This window comes from Ochotona curzoniae, unplaced genomic scaffold, assembly GCF_017591425.1.
Source record: "Ochotona curzoniae isolate NIBS_2020 unplaced genomic scaffold, NIBS_Ocur_1.0 contig_3622, whole genome shotgun sequence".
NCBI lineage: Eukaryota > Metazoa > Chordata > Mammalia > Lagomorpha > Ochotonidae > Ochotona > Ochotona curzoniae.
The window spans coordinates 2,807,831-2,829,339 of NW_024465926.1; the positions used below are offsets into that span (position 1 = coordinate 2,807,831).

Sequence of the window (21,509 nt, forward strand, 5' to 3'; positions counted from 1 at the left end):
GGTCCTGCTCACACACAGTCCACACGAAAGGAAACCAGGACAGCCATTTGAGAGGACAATCAGACATCCACCGTTGAGAAACACTCGTATCCATGTACCAGGGGTTTGTGCAAGGAAGTTCTGGGCAGGATTATCAGCCATTATGGAAATTCTGGAAGCAACTTAACTGTCCAAAAACATCATGCTATCCCCACCCTTGCCAAAGTGTAAATAGAAAAGGTTTCATGTGTTCGTACAGTGAACATTCTATGTGCAAAATGTCAGGATCAGGTGGAATGACAGCATTCCCAGAATACTGCTTTTATAAACCTGCTTACACATGGAAAATTACAGTCTCTTATGCATGTATGCTACAGGTAAATGCGCAGAGGAAGGTGTCCAAGGACCGGTCAATGTGGATAACTCCGGGAAGGAATGCGGGATTACACTAAGGATGGCCATCAGGGACAATGACAGCCTGATCTGTAATAGCTTAACTTCCTCAGGACAATGTACAGCTTTTGTCACTAAAGCATAATTTAGAAATAACATAATAACAAGTACAGGGTGGCTGCTGTGATGTAGCGTCTTAGCCTCCCGCTTGGGATTCCCGCAGCTCAGCCTCTGGGTGTGCAGGTGTTTGAGTCTCACCTCCACCTGTGACCCAGCTTCCTGCGAATGCACTGGGAGGCATCAGATGACGGCACAGACACCTGGGTTTCTGTCACCCACATGGCAGACCCAGAAAGCAATCCTGCCTCCTAGCTATTGTTTGCTTTTGAGGGGTGAGCCACTGCATGGAAGATTCTTGTTTTAGCTAAACAAGGGGAACTTTTAAAAATACTAAGTACTGATGGGAGTACGGTCTAGAACTCAAGCAGGCAAATTCGCCTGCTGGTTTTGATAATCATATGGACACCATCTGTGACTCAAGGTGACCTGCTCAGCCACACTTTTTCAATTGTTACAGTGACCTAAGAGGTAACGGAGGAAGGCAGCAGATTGCCAGTAGGAGAGTTTACACACAGAAAATAGTGACTCTAAGATGAAACTGAGAATTCGCCAAGCTCCTCCCGCCCCCCGCCTCCCGCCCCCACCCCCAGACTCCTTTCCCTCACACACTAGCGCTGCTGCAGTCATCAAGGACAGCTTCTTTTTTTCCCACAATTGGAATCCAATGATCAGTCACTAGGCCTCATTGATCTGGTAAACAAGCCTGGATCAGCGTGTTAAGCAGCCTCAGTTAACTTCATCCATGTTTCCAATCAGCCAGATGCTTCAAGAGGCGTTTTCTATCTGCCTTGCTTCTTTGTCCTTGAAATGATTACAGCGTAAGCTCCAAGACCAACGCAAGAGCAGAGCAGCCAGGGCCCACCCATCCCCCTCACCCTCCCTCATGCCGTGGGATAAAAACGGGACAACGTGCTCCTGCTGCCCATCAGTCCTACTTTCTCTTTTTTAAGATTTCATTTTTACTGGAAAGTCGGATACACAGAGAGGAGGAGGGATAGAGAGGGAGATCTTCTGTCTGTTGATTCCCTCCCCAGGTGGTCAAAACGGCCAGAGCTGAGCTGATCCGAAGCCAGGAGCCAGGAGCTTCATCTGGGTCTCCTCTCCCATGTGGGTGCAGGGTCCCAAGACTGTGGGCCATCCTTGACTGCCTTCCCAGTCCAGGGAGCTGGATGGGAAGTGGGGCCACTGCATTAGAATTGGTGCCCACATGGGATCCTGGCACATGCAAGGCAAGGAGGTTAGCTGCGAGGCTATTGTGCTACTTTGGAATCAGGGTGCCTGGCAGCCAGTCCCAGCACACTGGAATGGATGTGAAATGTGACACGTTTGCCCTCCTAACCGGGTAGAACATTCCCACTTGAAGATCTCTGTCAGAAATGAAGTCAGACTCGGGCCTGTGAGCTCACCCAGCCCTGTGCTGCACGAGCTCCCTGCAGCCAAAGGCACAGCAGGAGGTCCAGGCCCCATCAATCCCACACCTACCGGTCTCAGGTTAAGTACACTCAACCCAGGGCTTTGCACTCAGTTAGTGTCTAATGAATGCTTGATTGATTGAATCGGTGCCCTACTTAATCTGCCTTTAATTGAAGTCATAAGGAACAGGAACAAGTACAGAAATGAAGTCATCATGACTTGCAACTGACATATGCATTAAAATGATTATGCTGGGAGAAAAAAAAAGACCTCTCAGGTTGATGAGTCTTTGGTTTCTACCAAGAAATTTACTGAGAATGTCTTTATTATTTTTTACAGGTTTGATGAAATAATATAATAAAAGGCTATCCTGGAATATTCCCAAGGTTGCAAAGAAAATGCTGCTTCTTTTAATGAATTGTTCAGGAACAAGTGAACTTGGTCTCAAGCCTTGCCTTTGTCTTAACCCAGACATGAATTCATAATGGGATCCACTCTGGAGTCAATTCTGCCTCCAAGGTATCCTGTAAATGGGTTGGAATTATTGAAGAAAGCATGTGGGGGACTGAAAGCTTGGAGTTCCACTGGTTAAAAACTTGTGTGATCTCGGGCAAGCTACTCGAGCCTCGCTTTCCCCTTCTGCACCGTGAGAACGCTAGTGGCACCTTCCCCTTTGGTCGGTGTGAGGGCTGAATGCGCATCTCAAGACCCGGTACAGCGCCAGGCCTGGGCACGTGAGTGTTCAGAGAAGGGGGTGCTGTTACTAAACGCTGCCCTGGGTTCTGAGCCTGTCACACTGATGCGGGCAACAGTCTCAGATAGAGGGGGCTTAGAATGAAGTCGTCCATGGTACTCGCAATCTGACACCACGGCCTCCGAGTGCCCTGCCTCCCCTTCCCGTCCGCCTTGCCAGGGTGTGCAGAGTGGAGTTGTTACCATGAGAACGTTTATGCTGGCATCTGCTCGTGCACGCACTCGGGCACGCACCCTGTGGTCTATGCTGCTTCTCCGTAGCATGCCCAGGCTTCCTTTACGATCCAGGCTCTGTCATGAAGCCCAGCTCGTTTGCCAAGCCAAGCACCCTGCTTAGGTCTTGCCAGTCCTTTCCCAGGGGCTGAGATCTGCTTTTCCATCACTTTTAAAAAGACTGGGTAGCTCTCCTAAGCCAGCACTTCCTGCACTGGATCACAGGAACTCGGACCGTGGGTCAGCAGAGGAGCACATGCGACGACGCTGGCTTCCCTATCCTGCCCTCCTCCACTCTGTGCTGCTGTGCCCCAGTCACTGAGGATGTACGCCAGGAGGGGAAGCAAGGCTTCTTGAGTTTGTGGTTCTGAAGAGTCAGAGCATGGTGCTGGCATTGCCTTGGCACTGGTTAAGCCCCTTGGCTGTGTCACAGTGAAAAACGGGAGAGGACAGGCCTAGTGCAGAAGGGGCCGAGTGTCTGGGGTGGGCTCACTTAAGAGCAACCTGATCTCAGGAGGGCACACTTACTCTGCCAGGCCTGTGCCAATCCCATCAGAGGCCAGCAGCTCCCAGATGGTTTCCTGGGCAAGGATCACCTCTGGGACTGACTCCAGCCAGATCCACAGCACACACCCTTGGAATTCTTCCTAGTGCCCTTACTAAGTAAATGCACAAGTCAGTCCCCCAAAGAGCACCTTGCCCGCATTGCCCAGCTCTGGACATCCTCGGGACCTTCTCCCTTGGAGGCCCGTGGTCCTCGGGAAGCACGGATGGTGCCCTGGCTTTCTTCCTAAGCTCGGTATCTGACACATAGCATTTACTCTCCTTCTGTTCTTGAAGTTGAATTGTGTTCTTGTGACTCATAGAGGCTCTGCCTCATTCCACGCTGACCATGGGCCGTTAATACCTGGTCTGCAGGGGAGACAGGACCCTGGCCAAGATGAGTGGGTGCTCTGGATGCTTCATCACCACCCCTGAGCTCTTTGGAGCGCCCTGAAGGTCCGTGCTGGGATTGGAGTCAGAGAATCTGTACCAAGTGCAAGCTCTGTGCTGACAGTCCGCGGGAAGGCGCCCCTGCAGCTGTCCCCACCACTCACGGGTGCTGCCAGGATCTTGTTCTTCGCCAAAGTCCACAGCTTGGATCCTGAGAAACACTGGCTAATTTCTGCTGGCCAGGACGGCTGCCCATCTGTGCTGCTCTTATTGCATGCTCTTGGTGGCAGGGAAAGGATAATTACATGACAGACACACGTTGGGTTGTCCACACGATCCATTTCTGTCTTCTCCCCGTCACAATATCCCGAGTGTCAAAATAAAGGATCATCACCCTGTCGCTCCCAGAGCCGATGGACTAGCGGCGGCCCGTCCAAGGCGGAATGAGAGAATTACAGGTTGTTTGTTGCAAGTCTCACGCTGGGCTGCGTCATCTTCTCTGTCGAAGGACGTGGCTGTCATGCTGACAGCCTGATTAACGGAACGGTTGTTTTCGTCTCGGTTGCGCGACCCCTTCCTCCTCGCTGCGGTTCTCTGATTAAAGGAAAGACGCTGCCTCCGGTCTTGACCTTGAGAACTGGGGTTTGAAGTTCTGCTCTCTGCAGCTTCTGCACAGACCCACCCTTCACGGGCAGAGCACAGATCTGACAGTGAGGCTCGGCTTGCAGTCAGGCTCAGAGACACGGAGGCCTGGGGTTCCAAAAAGTGGCCTGCTCCAGCCCAGATGATGAAAGTACTCTGTTCTAGAAGTTTCCTCACTTGCAGCCCAAACTGCTTTCTTTCCTCAAGCAAGAAGGCTCAGACTCTCCCGTCCCCACTCCACCTCACCATTCTTTTCTGGGCCCCTAGCCATGAGCCAAGAATGGTACAGGCACATGTTTGGCAATGGTTCTTTATAAAATCGTAGGATCTTTTAAACATTTTAACTAATTTAGCTTCATTTACTTGAAAAACAGGAAAAGTGAGAAGGAGAGAGACAGAGAGAGAAACACGGGCAGAGAAACAAGGATCTCTCATCCACTGGTTCACTTCCCAAATGCCCCCAACAGCCAGGGCCAGGCCAAACTCTGCTCCACCTGCCCCACACTATGCGCTAACTCCACAGACACGGTGCTCACCTGTTTGTGTTCTGTGACATTCTGGAAGACCACTTCCTGTTAACTCCTCTCCTTTAAACACCAACTCTGCTTCCCTTTGTGGGGCGCTGTGCCCCCACTAAGAATGCGTAAGTCCCAGAGCATCAAGCCTGATGTCTGGACAGCAGTAAACACTCCAGAGAGATGTACGGCTGCATTTTCTGACTGCTCTAATACAGATATCACCTCCAGGGGGAGTCACGTCTAGGGGCAAATGTCTGGCACCAACCCCAGGGTCACGTCACCCATCTGGTTCTCATCCTCAGAATCTACAGAAGCAGGAGACAACCACAATCTCATAGGAAACAACTCAAGCATATGGAAATTAACAGAGAAACTACCAAAGGGTTAGCTGAGGACAGACAACCAGCGTTCCAGCTCTGATGGTGCAGCCCACACTCTGCCAAGAACCCCAGGCCTCATTTTCCCACTGACCCACATCAGCACCTCAGGCCTGCTTGACCTTCATTCGAGGAGATGTCTACCTGGCAATTCAGATTTTGTTTATTTATTTATTTTTAACTCATTGTGAAAGTATGTTGCCAGCAGGTATGGTGGGCTAGAGATGTTACAGAAAGCCCTGCTCTCACACGCAGAGGATAGGAGAGTTGCAAAATGGTTGAGAGAGGAGGGACTTCCTGCTTGACTTTGGGGAGAAGAGGAAAGCAGGCATACCCCTCCCCAGGCAGGCAGTACAAGGGAAGAGATGTCAAAACAGCTGGGCGTGGTGGAGACGGCAGCTCAGTGGGGTGTGTGTCCTGCACAGGGCACCTGCCTCTCAGCTCAAAGGAATGGCTACACTTCTGACACGCCAGGCAGGATCAGATCAGACTTTCAGCTTTTCAAGAAAAGTGAGTTTTCAGACACTCTGTCAAAATGTTTACAGGTTGAGCACCAGTTTAAACTTTACACATGAAAGCTTACTAAGACAATAGACTTTGCTTGCAGGTTAAGCTGCCCTTTGGGATGGTCACACCCCATATTATAGTGCCCGGGTTCAAGTGTGAGCTCCGCTTCTGTTCCAGCTTCCTATTTACACACACCTGGGGAGGCAGCAGATGGTGGCTCAGGTGCTTCAGTCTCTGCCACTCACATGTGAGATCTGGATGGCGCTTCTGGATGCTGGTTTTGACCTAGCTATTGTAGACATCTGACCTTGACCTGAGGCAGGGGCAAATTATGAATGTGCCCTCTGGTGACCTACTGTGGGCAGTTTGCTCACCTCCCTTCCATCTGCCCCTTTAGATCAGGAAATTCTCCATCTGTCCTGGAATGACCTGGCCTGACGCAGATCCCAGCTCCTCTCCGGGTTGCTCTGCAGCCCGGCCTGCCCCACTTGGGCTCAGCCTGTAGCTTCTGACTGCCACCTCCCAGGCGGTGCTGTAGCTATTGCGTTCCACACTCCAGTGTAAACATTTCAAGGCCAAAAACAGTCTTGTTCCCTTATGCCGCCATCTCGAGGCCCAGTGGGCGAGGCACCAGAAGCACAGATGCACGCGCCTGGCGGGCACATGGACCTGTGCGATCCCACTGCACCCCCAGGAGGTCACGCGCATAGTCATCCCTGAACAGACGAACTCTGTACAACGTCAAGTGTGTCAGTCACAGGCCACACAGCTAGTCACTCCTGGAGTCAGGATTTGAACTCTACTTTGCTAAGGGGAGCAGGCCCTGACCACAAGCGGCTGCCCAGTTCTCCTTTCTCTTCTCCTTTAGGGACATAACTCTGACTTCAGCCACAGAGCTGCCTTGCCTGAAGACTAGCTCTCCCATCTGTCTGTCAGCTAATGTGGTCTTGGACCACTTTACACAATGAAATCTAGCTGAAAGCAGTCTGTGGGAGACTCCTGGGAAGGGTCCTTTACCCAGGAGGTGTGTGCTTGCCGAACACCCCTTTCCTCACTTCCTGCAGTGGTTGTTTCTGTGCCAGACATTCTGGAACCAAATGGATGCCGTGCCCAGGAAGGTGGAGCAGAGACAAGAGTCTCAGTCCCTGAGACAACTGCCTCGTTGGCTTTACATGCATGGGCATTAAACACACGCTGGGGCGGCGGGTAGAACTGCATCTTGAGCCACTGTCCTTTTGAACTTTGGATGTTTTGTCCTATGTAGATAGCCACAACTATAGAGAAGGTGATGATTAAAGAAAACAGACACACTTTATTAAATACTTAATAGTATCCTAGAAGGTAAATTCTGTTGCTTTAGTCTAGATTTGGATGGTGCCAATTTAAAAAAAAAAAAAAGAAACTGGAGACATCCAGTTAACCCCTCAGGTGTGGCAGCATTCAGATCAGTCTGCACTCACAGAAGGTGTCTAAGCAGCCAGAAACAAGCTGTAGTCTGGACATGCTTCCATCCACACCCCTTCTCCCCGCTTCCGTCCACACCCCTCCTCCCCGCTTCTGCACACCACAGCTTCCCACAGCCACTCTCTCACACTATGTCTAGAAAGTACTATGCCTCGGGGTGTTCTTCCCGGCACCCAGCATGCCCTGTTCTGCTGGAAGAAGACCATGTACATGGACCTCAAGACTCCATGGCTGATAGCCCCCCCAACAGCAGACATGCAGGCTGAGGCCATGTGGGTCACCCAGCCACAACAGAGCCTCTTGAGGACAGCAGTCACCAAGTGACCTCAGGCGAAGTCAGCTTAGAACCACCCTACAGAACCCCTTCTAACTAGCAAAATCAGAGCAAATTAAACGCGTATTTTCCTGTATTTTATTAAACAGCAATCATGAAATGGTCACAGGGGGATAAGTAAATCTGTCTTTCCTTCAAAGCTAGAACACACTACATGATAGAAAATGATATACTCAACTTTTAACATAGGAGTTCTCCATTTCAGAAGGCCAAATAACATGGCAGCTTCAGGGGGTGGACCCTAATAAAAAGGAACAAATGCAGGGGGTAAAAATGAAAGAGAGGGAATGGAATGTACTTCCCAAATGCTGGTCCTTCCGGGCTGCCAGTGATGCGATCACTCAGACATTGCATGGTGACGGTGAGCATTTCAATCGCCTAGCAGACTTCATTGTTATTTTTTTCCTTGGAACAACCCTGATTTAGAGTTGTCCAGAAAACACACTTTCTGATGCAGGCCTGAGTCAAGTGTATGTCAAGAGAGAGGAACAAAGTTCTGGTCTTAATGACAAGAATGCCTTAACTTTCTAGGCAGTTGCTAACCTCATTTAAGAATGGCTCTGAGTGTCTGTGTGGCTGCGATTACTAGGGGCTTGATTGGAAGGGCAATAGATCTCTCTGCTCAGACCTGCGCGGCGTCCCTGGAGCTGGCTGGGTTTTTAAGCACAAATCGACAGGCAAATAGTAAGAAGTGATGTCGAGCAATGGTTGTCTCCCATTTGTGTTCAAAGCTTGTTTGTTTTTATGCTGGTAGAGAGGTGGTGGTGATGGGAGTGCCTTGTGGTGTGTCCAGCCCCTCGGTTGCCCAGATCAATCCTCAGAGTGCCGCTGCCCTAGTGCTCTGGTGAGCTACTGTGTGATTATGCTTCAGCGGGCCAGAGCGTGAGAAAGGGTAGCCCTTCTGGAGACAGCAGGCAGCACGTGATCAAAAGTGAAGCTCCTCCTGTCATGATTTACTTTACCGCCCCTAATTCTTCATTTCATCCAGAATTTTAATGTCTTTCTCAGATCGATTAAAGTCCCACTTTTTTTTTTTTAATCTATTGCTCCTTTTATGCAGCCTGTTCTGTTAAAAATACAGGATGCTCTATGTTGAAGTAACTGATTTTGCCTAAAACACTTCAAACAAGGAACTTCAAGTGGCAGCATCATCCCTAAGGTACCAAGCTAATAAGAAATCCTTAGATTGGATTAGCACAGAGCTGCTGTAATTCTCAATTATGAAAATATCTTCACATAATACCATATGAACAACAAAGGGACACCATATGCATATTATCTGTTTGCTAATTTAACCAATATTCAAGATTCTTAACAGGCAACTCCAGTTCTCCTAAGAGAGTGGCTTCAATATGTGGTTGGTTTTACCTCCTCCAGGAGGGCTTCTGGAAACGCCCAGAGACATTTTCAGCTGTCACACCTGGGCTAGGGGGTGTGACACTGGCATCTGGGGACTAGAAAACAGGGAGGCTGCCCGACACGCTGCAGCCAGGGGCATCTCCAAGGCGCAAGCATAATGCTTTGTACAGCACAGGACTTTGGAGAACACTCACTGAAGGCGTGAGTGCACAAATCAATGAATTTAAAAAGAATGAATTATTTTATTCACTTTGCCCTATCACATCCTAAGGTGATGAGGAAGGTGGAGTAAGAAGCAGGTAAGTACTGAACACATGGCTCTCGCTGAACATTCATGAACTCCTAGGTTAATTGTGAATGACATATCTACCACATCTGTCATCTATGTGTATTTCAGGGTTAAAAAGAGGCAGCAAACACAGAGGCTATCCCAGGCTGGGCTAGAATGACCAACAAACCAACCCTGAAATGTATGGCTTAGCACATACTGTCAACTTCACACTCGAATTTCCCCCACTTTGGAGTTAGCTTTGAAGGGCTGCTCCTGTCCAGCTGGTAACTTATGGACCCACACTCTTACAGGGAGTCACTTTCTACAGCACAAGGTTTTTGTGGGAAGCACAGAGAGCTGCAGAGCAAGGCATGAAATCACCCAGTGCTTCTGTCTGAAATGGCTAGCACTGTTGCCTGTAGTCTACCAGATCCGGGGTCCAGAGCCAGAGCAGGGCCTTGGGTTGTGTTCAGTACTCGGTTTAGTGATCATCTTAATCATCTTAATCACGGGTGAACAAGGAACCCGACATTTTAATTTTGCATTGCAACCTGCAAGTTATGTAGCAGTCTTGACTCCATCCTTAAATCCAGGAGCCAGATCTGTGAGAGGCCTGCAGACTCCAGGAGGGACACTGAGACCCTGAGTGACTGGTGAATGCCTTGACCATGAGACCTACATTCTGCCAGCCAAGCAGCAGTGCAGTGTCCTTCCTTTCATCACAGTGGCCCCACACCTACACTTGCTCTTTCCACACTTGGCTGCTCACACGGTTCTGCCACTACCAGGTGAGATGACAACAACTCATGCAGGAGTCAAACACTGGTTGTTCTGGAATCAAATCAGCTCTGTCCTGATGTACTGGAGCTTGCTGGGGGCATCTTGGAGGGGTGTACAGGGCCAGTATCCCTGACTTGTCCATGGGACACAGGGTCAATGACTCTAGAACTACAATGATGACGTAAATGGCTCTTCTGAAGTTACAGGCATTGGCAATGAAAGGAAAGGGGAGGGGTCACAGGTTTAGGGCACAGGATCTGGCCATGGCTGCAATAATAAGACATGTAAGAGTCACGATGTTGAAATATGGCATGCTCAATGGGTAGAAAGCACCAGCAAATTGTTAGTACCAGCTACACTGCTGATTTTGCAAACATGTGTTCTCCAACTTGATAAGTAAATACATATTGGGTAGCATGGCAATGTTGCAAGCTGTTGTTTTATGACTGGGAGGTTGGTTGCCTGTGATTGATGCTAGCAATGAAAGTATTTATAAAATAACACTGAATTAGAAGGAGTCACTTTATGAGGCCAGGGAAATGGATCTTTTATGAAGAATAAAACTTGAGAAAGGAGCTCTAGCAGGGTCACACAAATCTGAAATGAAGCATGCTGGGAGTGAGATCCGAGGAGCACTTTGGGCCATCTGGGCTCACTCCCTGGTAAAAGGTGAGTGTGGCTGCTCCCTGGCTTACCATGCCACATGCAACTGGATGGTCACTTCTGTGTCTTAGGATCTGCTCATCTCCACTATGAAGAGCAGGGCTAGAGGCCACAGTTCCTCCTCCAGGCCAGGAATATGCAGCTCAGGGAATAACTCAGACACATACCATCCAACAAAGCTTGTCTGACCACTCTGTACCCATGCTGAGTGGAAGAGGGCCAGGCACAAAGCAGGTGTCCAACAAGTCATCATTCAAGGAAGAACTGAATAGCAGGTCTAATGGTGCCTGGCTCACTCTGTGTGATTGTTCTCCCTGTTTCTGGATTTGAGTGGGTTTTGCCATGTGTGCTCAGTTCAGCCTCTTAACTGCTCTTCTTTTCAAGAATGTTCTAAGAGACTGCAATGTTCTCTTAGATATAGTATGGCAGTGGATAGACCAGAGATATGCATCAGGTTGGACTGAAGAGGACTGAACACTCCCTGAGATACAGATTTATGATCCCTGCACTCAAACGATGGTGCCCTGGCTGCACTGCACTGGCACTGGTATAGGTCTGCACTGCCTCCTGCTCCTGGGATCTCAGCCAACAAGGCTGCTGCCCTCACCACACCCACTTCTCTGATCTCCGCAGTCTGGCCATCAGTCAGCACTTCTCTGTCTGGAATAGCTAGGGCTACTTTCCATAGCTTGCGGTCCACCAAGCACCAACTGATTTAAACACCTGCCAACCTTCTCTCAGATGAATAACGTGCAGAGGAGTCAGGAGCAAGATCACGGGGCAGAACCTGAGAGCCTGCGATTCGGTCTGGCTCTGCAACTTATGGCTGAGTGACATTGGTACACCTGTGTCTGTGGTTTACTGGTAGCAGGCAAGGGACTTATCATATTAAGGGGCCCAATGCATGCACTGTTCCACCCAGGATCCTGTATTCTCTGTATTATCATTGCTAGAAGATGGGAGGGGTAGGGCTCAAAGGCTCCACTTTTAGAAAAGAAATCAAGAGAAGTCTTAGATGAAAGCTAGGAAATTTGGCATTTCAAAGGTCATTATTACAGGGTGTAACTGGAGAGATTTTCATAGAAGGAACATGATCCCCATTTTTTATTCAATAGTAGGCCTCAACATTAATCCAGAGTCTATCCCATGCACATGACGGCTTCAAACACGTTTAAAATTCAACCCTTTCTTGCAAGTCAGAGCTTGGCAAGTAAGGTGGGCATGCAAACATGGATCAGAGAGCTCAAGACACTGTGGTGCTTCAGAGCCCAGGTTCCAGGAACAAACCACCTGTGGTTCAGAAGCTGGGGCGTGTGGGCACAGCACCCAGCTACCCCGAGTGAAGGCACCAATTTTGGTGGGGCTACAAAAACAGCACCCCAGAGACGCCAGATCCTCAGGCCCAGAATCTGTGCAGATGTAACCACGTTACCTCCCAGGGGCAACAGGATTCTTGCTGATGTCATTAACAGTCGTGAGGTGAGGGGATGATCCTGGGTTTCCCAGGTGTGGTCACAAAGGTCTACATAAGAGAGGCTGGGTAGGGGCACAGTGAGAAGCACTGCGAGGATGGCGACAGTCAGAGGCCACGAAGGATGCCGAGCTGCTGGCTCTGAAGATGCAAGAAGGGGCCCCAAGCCGAGGACTGCAGGTGGCCCCTGGAAATGGGAACAAGCAAGGACAGATTTTCGTCTTGGAGCTTCCAGAAGGAACTGACCTTGCTCACTTCTGGACTTGAGCCCACTGGGACTGACTTCTGATTCCCAGAAGTGCAAGAAGTTAATTTGTTTTTTCAAGCACTATGTCCATGGTAACCCATCATGGCACTATGTGCTTTGGTGAGTGATGAGGTGATCTGAAAGGCAAAGAACGTGGCATTTGAACTTCAGTGTGTATTTCCTGGGCTTGCAGAACGTGCTGGCTTCTTCATCACCTTCACCATCCCTGCCATCATCTTCGGTAGCAGTCAGGAGTAGGGGTCTCAGATTCTCCCTCCTACCTGTAAGTAAGCTGGTGGATTTCAGATGCACCAGGAGGCAGTGCACAGTCTTGGAGCACCGAGGGGCTGCTTGGAATCTCTAGGTTGGCAGGAGGACATCAGAAAGCACAGAGGAAGCTAAGTGATGAACTTGCACAACAGCCCTGCACAGGGAGGCCAGGAGAGGATGCTCCCTGTCCTCAGGGCTCATGTCACAGCACACAGCAGCAGGATGGGGTGGAAGTGGGTATGTGGCAGGCAGGGGGTGGTGATTCACTGCAAGGAGAGGCCCAGGAGAAGCCAGGTCTGCTCCAGGGCACCCCTGCTGGTGACTTGGAGAGATGGGGGGTTCACAGACTGGATGTGACAGCCTCTAAAGGGCCCCTTTTTGTCTCCCAGCCTCTTTATCTTGCACGGTAGCCTCACCAGTGCACAGTTCAATTTTGTATTTTGTGTAACCTCAAACTCTTCACACATTTCAAACACAAGTCATGTTTTCACCAATCAGTCCTGGCCCCCTCCAGGAAAGAAGAAACCCCAGCTGTGTGCTGGTGCAGACGGTGTGTTTTACTTGGCTCTGCTCATTGAGGGGACTGTGGGTACCCCCACACAAGAGGCAGCTCTGAGCTGTCGACCTGCCCACACCCCACTGTGAGAGGCACAGAAACTTCAGCACACCGCAGCACTATAGCACGACTCAGGTGCTAGACAGGAAAACACATTCAAGGGCATGCCAACAGGCGTGTCTCACCCTGGGTACAAGGCGCCTTTGAGCATCTTCCATTGTTTCCAGCTGAGACTCAGGGAGGGGTGACTCTCAAGCCGTGCGACTTTGAAAGGCCTGTTTGCCCCTGACTACTGATTATTACTCAAAGTTGATGCCTTTAAAACCTTCTATTCACAGAACTTGTCCATTTACTGAGCACAAAGAGGTATTTGCTGTGTAGAAACCAGCAATGTTGTCTCCAGAGCCTCCCACTGCTAGTAAAGGGTTCCCAGAGTTGGGGAGTTTAAGGTTTTGTATGTAAGTCAAGTTGAAAAAACACCAAGCTGAAAAGCCTTGGGCACCCACCATGGCAACCACTACCTTCCACATCCTTGAACACTGTGTCTGCTGAATTTGACCTCTTTGCACACAACTGGTCCAGACATGGCCTGGAGGAGTACTGCTGTCCAAAAGACCCACCTCAGCATAGGGAAGGCACCATGTGCTAAGTAGGTCTTTGCATCTGCTCATGCATGTTACACAGCATGGCCACCAAGAGCAGGAGTAGGAAGGGAGTCGGCTGACTACTCCATGGGTGGTGATTTGCAGGTAGTACTGTTTTCCCAGGAGCAACAGGGGAATTTGGGGGGCAGGAAAAGGAGAAAGAGAGAGGCAGAAACCTGTGCAACATTCAATTGAGCGACTCTCTGATGGTTTGCTGTGTGCAGTGCAAGTAGGACCAGGTTTCTGTCCACTCAGCTCTTGTGTTCCAGTGCTCACAGCTCACCATGCTCTGGCTTCCACAGAACGAGTGCTCTCTGATATTATGGAGGCTACCTGTCCCATTTTAAGGTGCCGGCAGGACCACATCCCCACAGAAGATTCAAAGGAGGGTCCTTTGCTGTCCTTTCCTGTCTCCATGGCTGTACCTCTCTTGCTGTCTTCCGTGTCCTCTCCTGCTGGGTTCCTGTGTTCTCCCTAAGGGTCCTTGTGATGGCATTTAGGGCCTGCCCATCTGGATAAGTGGAATAACCTTCCCCTTTTGAGGCCCTGCACATAACCATAGCTGCAAAGATGCTCCTTCTAGAGACAGTTCCAGAATAAGCCTCAGGGATCTCCTTGGGTGGTGGCAATGCAGCCTACCAGAAGGACTGCCATGGATGCCAAAGGCGACACATTCTGTTCAGAGTCACCCTGGCTCAATTTGCAGACACATGATGGGCTGTACCCTAAATCTCAAGGTTTCCCTTCCAAGGAAAGTCTGTTTTCTTTCCAGAAATGCAACAAAGTGGCCCTGGAAGATAAATGTGTGACATCTACTCACACTCCCTCCCTAGCACAGGACTGCAGGATTTAGAGAGAACGAAATCTCTCTGTCTCAGAGGACACATGCTTTATATTTTCATAAAAACATGGACAAGGCAAAGTTTTTCCTTATTTCTTTCCCATCTTTAAAGAAAAGAAAGATATGCATGGTAGATTTTCCTTTACCTTCTTTGAACCACAAGATGCTTGAGCAGAAAAAGGCTTAGAGTTAACTGAGAGCAAAGGGCTTGATAAGGATGTTATGTGTGGCTGTCAATGCCATGTTGCACTTCCTCTTCAACTGAGAAGTCCAATTTGTGCAGCAGGGTTGGGTCCCTCCATCTGGCTCTCAGATTCTGTTCTGTATGGATGCCAACTTGAGTTCCTGCATTATTTTGATTTCCATGGCTTTTGAGGGAAAAGCCAGTTGCTGTCAGGCAGGAGGAATGAGGGCAGGAGTCAGTCTAGCAGGAGGTGTGGACGTTGCCACATCAGGTGTAATGTGGCCCATCTTGCTTGGAAGTCTTGACTCTCCCAACTTGTAGGCAAAGCAGGATGCATAGGAAGACAGGGACCAACCTGGCAGGCCAACATGTTTCGTTCCCAGTTTCCAAAGATTTCACGTGCAAACAGAAGCAGGAACATTCCAAGTGGCTCGCAATTGGGGCCAGTGAGTGCATGTCAGGGAAGAACATGGGGGTCAGGGCTGTCCTGCATGACTCCCACTGAGGAGTGAGTGCAGGCTCAAATCTCATCCTGAATGACAACAGAAGCTTCTAGGTGACCTCTCAACTTGCAGCATCTGTGAATCTATCAGGGTCCCCAGTAATACCAGCAAGTTCAAGTTCACAGCAGCACAGGGCACAAGGGGTGGGAGAGGAGTTTGTTAGATGCTTTCTCCGCTGATCAACCTGTGAACTGTGCTGCCTGCTGGCATCAGAAATGGAAAGGGAGGAGGAAAGAAGCAACTTTGCTTCCGATTCCACCGGTTCCCTTAGAAAGGCACTGGAGGTCGGGCACAGAACCTTCATCATGAGAGGGCCTCGGGAATTACAATCACATTACAATCACACGGCCACCCATCATCCCGTGTTTCCTCTGCCTCTGCGTTTGCTCTTGTCCGTTAGAAAGACAGCTCCTGTGGACCTGCGACTATTGTGAAGCCCTTGTGAAAATCCTGTCTCAGGAACTCAGCAGTGTGACTCGCCAATTAGTCACTCTACGGCAAGGGCCAGAGTCACTCTCTGTCCGGGGGGACAGAGGACTTCAAAAGCTGCTCCAACTCTCAGCGCAGGATCAGTGAGCCTGTCCTAGCCACTGCCGTGTTCCTGCATTCCTCACTCAGCCCCACACAGTTCTACAAGCTCACCCAGTCCTGTGGCTTCTGTCACCTGAACGGCTCTCGCATTCATTCACTTTTCTCACCTTAGGCTTTGAGCTTGTTTTCCCTAATGGGTTCTGAACTCTCATTATCCTGTCTTTACTTTTATTCCTACAACTTATCACCATCTGAGACATTATAAATTCATCTGTTTAGCTTACTGATGGATGATCAGCCGCCCATCAGCAAACGTGATGGGAGCGTGGTCTGTCATCCATCATCAATGCAAATGTTTCTGGAGCAGACGACTCAGTTCTTTCCTGGCTGTCTCCAATCCAGCTATTCTAAAATGAACAGCTAGTTGCATCACTCCCAGACTTGCTATCCTTCAGCAGCTCCTGACAGGTGCAGAGCAAACTCTGGCACTGAGTGTAAAACTGCACCAAGGACCTTATGTTCGCTCTCCTCCTGCACTCGCCTTATTCGAGGCAGTGGCTCATTCTGGTGCCAACAAACCCTTTTAGTTCTCCTACTGGCCAGGTGCAAGGGCTGTACTTGCCTCCACCATCAGGTTTGGGTGTGGCTGTCCATAAAACATAGGCAGCAGTAACACATACCATTTTCCTGTGGCAGCTTTAAGAGGCAGTTGTGATGCACCATGCTGTTAAATTCATCGGCAAGCCATGCCAGGTTCCCCAGTGGGACTGCCCTGCCAGCCTGAATCCCAGAGAGAAGGCTGAGGCAGAGTCCCCAGTAAAACCTGGCAGACACAGATAATGGAAAAGTGACCCTCGCTTTTCCTTATGGAATCATTAAATTTGGAGGTTGTCAGCACAGAGACCAGCACACTGATGCCCTGAACTTGAGCTTCTGCAAACCTCTCCCGTCTGGACCTTGGAGCACACTGCCTTCACCCTACTTCATACAGGTTATTCTTCATCTCAGCAATTTCTACTTCTCTTTTAGGGTCTGGGGGAAGTCTGCTCTAACCTCCTGCCTAAAGCATTAAATATTCTTCCTCCGTGGCCCCCTGTCTTCAGGGCCATCCTCACTTTTGCACTCACATCTGGGTTATAACTGTCAACCACAGACTAGACTGTAGGCTCTACTTTTGATATGGCTCCTGGTATTGGTATATAAAGGCTGCATATCATTTTATGAGATAAACTAATGAAAAAAATGAAGGATGAATGCATGAACAAATGAATGAATGATTTGTGTTAGAAATGCTTATTTGTGATTTTAGGTTAATTATTACAAAGAGACTAATATAGTACAAACAGCCCTGTTTTTGATTTGATCTTTCCAGCTCCTGCAATAGATATTGTTTCAATAGGTGAGAACTGAAACCCAGAGAAGCAAACACACAGATTTGAGACTCAGAGAATCAAAGAAAGAAGAATGAGACTGGCTGTGATGCTGTGGGACTCCCAAGCCCAAGTTCTCCTCAGTACCCACAGCCAGAAACCGAGCCAGCACAGCCCCTTTCCCAGAGGCAAACAGGGCAGCGACAGGTCCCACTGAACAGGTTCTGAGCCACCACAGCCCCTTCACCAGCGGCAAACGGGGCAGCGACGGGTCCCACTGAACAGGCTCTCCTATAGGAACATCCAGGCAAGTGTGGAAGGTACTGACATGGCCACTAGCTTGCACTGCCCCTGCTTCTCTCACTCTGGTTTCCTGGTTTTGACCTGTAACTTCTCTCAGGTTATTGCTGTACCACATGGCAAAGGACTGTGGGAGCCATAAGCCCACCTTTCAGCACCTCTGTAGGAAAAGGGAGGTGTCAGGCCTGCGCCCCCACATTCCAGAGGGTCTGAATTCACACCTGAAAAAGCAGCATACAGGTTTTTTTTTCCTGGGATGGGGGAGCATTTTTGACGTTGATGAGTCAGAATCAGCAATTTTTTGGAAACTTCTAGCTCCGCCCTGGTTCTCTTACATCCTCCTCCGATGAACCAAAAATGTACACATTGATCTTTCACTGCCAGTCACCATTCCCTGACCAAGCCGTAATTTACTTACGCCCTATTCAATCAAGGTGCAGGAACAAAACCTGTAGAACGCTGCCTGGTCCATGCTGGCTGTGCTAAGATGGTCACTGCTTCTCCAGTGGAATCGGCTCTCTGGGAAGGTAGCGGTCAGCCTGTGGTCAGCTAACACTGCGGCATTGCTTCCCTGAGAACTGCCATGTGACAACTGAGGTGACTGTGACCCTGAGTGGGCTGGCTTTGAACACTTTCCAGGGGAAGACCCTGCATTTGCCTCTGTTAGATTAAGTCATGAATTCATGGCGGCACTCAGCCATACCTTTTAAGAAGCCCGATTCAATCTTCTGATATATTAGCTATCCCTCATCTACACTGGATGAAACATGGTTTTAATGCATTATTGATATGATGTTGAATGAGATCCAATCAGTGCCTGATAAATACCATCTAGTTCACATTCCTCTTCTCAAAATTACGCCTTACTCCATTCATACACAGAATGGGTATGTACACATGTGTGTATCTGTCTGCACGTGTGTGTGTGTGCACACCCGCCGTACAGCAAGGTACGAGAAGATGCACCCCACTCTGCGGCCGCCCCCTCAGAATCTCTGCAGTTCTCTGACACTGGCTGAGCTTCACCCCTACCTCCCCTCCCAGGAAAACGGCCATCTGGACACTCAACTCCGTTATCCAGAGTTTTACTTATGGTTTTGTTCCTTCTCTGTTTCTAAAAACGTTAGTTTTTACAGTGTGTTCTCAACTCTAAATGGAGTCATCCTGTGGACGTATCTTTAATGTGTAAACTACTTCCCCAGCTCAGTGTGTCCTGCAGAGCCAGGCCTGTGCCCCTCGCAGCTCCTCACCCGACTGCACCGTCGTGTACTCGCTCAAGTGTTGGCTGGGGAGCGTGTGGAGCCAAAGCTAGAAATGCTTGCAGGGATGCGCTGGCTCCTAGACCCAGGGATGTAAATAACAATTCCCTTGGAATCTATTAACAGGTTATACAGCTCCCGCTCCGGGTGACAATGACAAACAGCCCTTCCGAGTTGCTCTCATTTGCACTCCCACGGCAGGAAATGGAGGCTTCTGCTACCCCATGTTCCTGATGACACTTGACATTGTAAAATTGTATGTACTTTTATCTAACTGCTGTTGAAACTTCACAGATGGCCAATGAGTTTGAATAGTTGTATATATTCACTGGTCGTTTATGCTTCTTGTTTTGAGAAAGGACGGTTGGCTACTTTCTAATGGAAAAAATTTTGCTGTTTTTCCTATTGAATTCATAGTTTCTTTTACAAAACCAGTTTATGAATTATTAATTAAATGTACTGCCAATCTGCTCACTGTGATAGCGCTTTGAATTTCTAATATCTTATTTAATCCCCAAGATTTCATGGACAGAATTGTCACGTATTAGGCAAAACTCTATCTATATACCTATTTATCTTGTCTTAGCATGTTCTGCGGGACCGACGAGAGGCTCATTAGCTCCTAGGCCCTCCCTTTACTTGCAATGGACACACTTGCTGTATTCCTAAGGCAGAGAAGACCTACATCCAGTCTGCACTTTTAACATCTGCATCAGAGCATCACCAATTACCAAGGCTCCTGCCACTGCTTCACCAGAAAAAACAGCTGTGAGTCTATGAATTTGTCCATGAATTTTCCTGTGGCTCTGGTACGGCAGAGTGAAACCAAAATGGAAAGTTTAATTAGTTAGCTCGCTTCAAGATAAAAATGCAAATAAAAAAGTTTTGTTTCACCTGCTTATGAGCCAAAGGCAAAATTAATTAAAGTCAATGGAGAAAAGTAAGTAAACAATTTGAAATAAAGGAAATAAACATTCTGAAATATGGGGTTAAGGTTCCTGAAACATGAGAGAGCCAATTATTTATAGTTGTGTGTTTCTGCCCGATAATTTAATCACATCTCCTCTGTCCTCTCTCTCTTTGGAACACATGCTAAGAAGAAAGGCTCTTTAAGCCTGAAAGAGGTGATCAAGATGGGTTTCTTATCAACAGCCTTGCTGCATCCTGGTGCCAGCCAAATGTTTTTGGACAAAATGCCAGTGGATTTTTCTCAAGTCCTGTTTTCACCAAAATGACTTTTCCCTTCCTTTTTATAAACCTACAAAACAGAAACCTTGCAAACAATTTTGCTGTATTTATGTAAAATGATTGCCATTGTGCTATTGGCCATCTCAGATTTAATTTAGACCAGCACAGAAGAAAGAGCAAGTGTTTATGTTTGAGCTGATAGTTGAGCTGTGAAACTAAAGGTAAAAACTCAGAGAATGGTCACCACATCGGCTGTAAGCAGACACTGCTTTTGCCCAGCACCATTTATGTTTCTTGACAACATCCAGAGGTGTCCTGGGTGGCTGCTTTCTCACTACAGCCATGGTGCAGTGACACAAATCTCTCCAAATGTGGGCTGGGTTACAGAAGGCGCCAACAGGTGCCAAGGCTCAGGAGGAGCACGTGGAATGTCAAACATCAGCTATCCCACCACTGGAAACCTACCCAGCAGGGCTGCAAAGGGCCAGTGTGGAAAGGCAATGTCTGAGGAGTGCTGTGGCTGGATGCTCAACATTTCAAAATCAAGAGGAAGAAATCACAGAGTGTGAAGTGGATACAGAAACCACAGAGCTATACAGCTACTTAAAGACAGGGCAATTGACACCATCATGAAAAGACAACCAGGATATTTTGAGAGAAGGAGAGTTGAGTTATTGGCTCAATGGTATGCTACAACTCTGTTGCTTCACGATTTGAGAACAAAGTCATATGTGGGAAGACATCTCAGAGGAAACATGCACACGCTCACTCATGCACACATCGTTAATGCCAACGAGCTTGGAACAAGGAGTGGCGAGGTTCATTGTTCTGTGCCATTTCTATGCATGAACTGTTATATCACAAGTCTGACTTACTTTAGTAATTCAAAGGACTGGAATAACCCAGCAGATGATAAACAAATCAAGCCCAGAGTCAAGTGCAAGAAATGAACTTGGATTGAACAAGTCCAGGACTTCAATTCCATCAGGAACAGATGCAGAGAAGTCCCAGGTGGCATAGAGATCCTTGGGGACCCTCAGGAGCCCCACCTTGTGTGGAGCAGGGAAAGAACTAGCCCCATTGGGGGATGCAAGTCTCAGGTGTTTCAATGTGTTGGACACACTTAAGAGACTCAGACTCCCGTTCTGTCCTCTGCTATGCCTCAGGTCTGGCCAACATTCCCCTTATTCCACCAGAGGCGAGGCTAGAAACAGCAGCAGCTGTGCTTTTCTCAAGGCCAGGGAGAGCAGCCGCCATGCATTCTATGGTGTACTCTCCGAGAGAGCCTGTGGTGGTGCTACCATTATCACCCCATGTAGCAGATAAGCACCGCTTATGAAGGTCACCCTGCTGGAATGGGGTGGGGCCTGTCTCCTCTCTGATCACCAAGGTCAAAATCAGCCCAGGCAAGCCCTTTGGGAGTGCC

At 48.8% G+C, this 21,509-nt stretch overlaps 1 protein-coding gene across 1 annotated transcript in view; it reads right to left on the reverse strand.

Moving 5' to 3' along the window:
• Positions 1-21,509, reverse strand: part of CDH13 (cadherin 13) — a 1,068,624-nt gene that overhangs the window by 162,821 nt on the left and 884,294 nt on the right. The gene's annotated exons all lie outside the window — the stretch shown is intronic.